This window comes from Acyrthosiphon pisum, chromosome X (genome assembly GCF_005508785.2).
Source record: "Acyrthosiphon pisum isolate AL4f chromosome X, pea_aphid_22Mar2018_4r6ur, whole genome shotgun sequence".
Taxonomy (NCBI): domain Eukaryota; kingdom Metazoa; phylum Arthropoda; class Insecta; order Hemiptera; family Aphididae; genus Acyrthosiphon; species Acyrthosiphon pisum.
The window spans coordinates 60,288,100-60,289,393 of record NC_042493.1 but is presented as its reverse complement, the minus strand read 5'-3'; the positions used below and the strand labels follow the sequence as shown (position 1 = coordinate 60,289,393).

Sequence of the window (1,294 nt, the reverse complement as noted above, 5' to 3'; positions counted from 1 at the left end):
AGTTCAATAAAGTTGTTTTTATAATCTATAAATTAGAAATTAGAAAGTGTCTATATTCACTGTTTATGTGATTTACATACTAATTAAAAAAAAATTGATTAACTTTTTTTAAACTTAACTAGTTACTTTTGGCTTTTTATTGACTTAACTGTTAACTTACTAAATTTCTTTTTTAATTAACGTGAAATTAACGAGTTAATTTTTCATTTCAAGAAGTAAGTTAAGTTAATTTAATTTGTTTTTAATTTTATTATATTTAACTATTTCTGTCTATTTCGTTTTCATGTCAAAAAATATTTACTGTGAATTGTTTAAAGTAAAAAATGTGTACCATTCAAATTTAACTAATATAGAAAAAATAGGTACTGTATAAAGTATAAACACTAAAGTTTATAGCAGGGGTTACCAACTGGCAGACCGTGGTCCGGATACGGACCTCGAGCACTTTTTTTATGGACCGCGAGCACGTTTTAATTATTTTTACATTGGTTAAGTCACACGCACCAAACCAGCGAGGGAAACGCGCCATCGTCGGAGTGGCGCGTATGAATTTGAGTATTTGACCAATGTAAATTAAAACGCGCGCGTAGGTACCTACGATACGTCGCGTATGATACGCGTCCATGTGAAACGGGCCTTATCCACGGAATAGTTTTTATCTATAGACTCATTAGTTTAGTTTTGGGTTGGTAAAAATTAAATGGTCTAGTGTTGTATAAACAAATTAACTTTTTTTAACTTAACCGAGTTAACCTATAGTTAAATTAACTTTTAACTTTTAACTTTTTGTTATTGGTGCATATTAACTTAACTGAGTTAAAAAAATCATTAACTTGCCCAGCCTTGATATTTATACCTATTTATACCTACCTATACCATGAACCTATTCTGTATTCATACCGTTCTATTTCTATACGACAAATTACCTAGGTATACCTATCGACTTAAAAGTTAATATCAATAATATACCTACGCGGGTATATGTTATTATGTACCCATGTATTATATAATATATAATATATAATATACCTATATTATATCATAATGTAAAAATATATTATTATAATAATTTTAGATTCTGAGTGGAACGATGAATGTATTGATTTTACAATGATGTGTGTTTTTTTTTTTTATTTTTATTTTTTATTTTTGTGTCTGTCATCACGTTATAGACAGTAAAAGTGCTTTGCATTTTCTTCAACAGTACCTTTTCTGATAGGAAAGTGAATCTAGTTGGTACTTTGGGGGGTCAAAAGTAAAATTTTTCCAATAGTTTTCAAACGCGCCGGGAAAA

General features: G+C 28.8%; 1 protein-coding gene across 1 annotated transcript in view; it reads right to left on the bottom strand.

Moving 5' to 3' along the window:
• The window catches only part of LOC115033140 (dynein heavy chain 5, axonemal-like), an 8,733-nt gene that overhangs the window by 2,805 nt on the left and 4,634 nt on the right, over window positions 1-1,294 (bottom strand). The window lies entirely within an intron of this gene.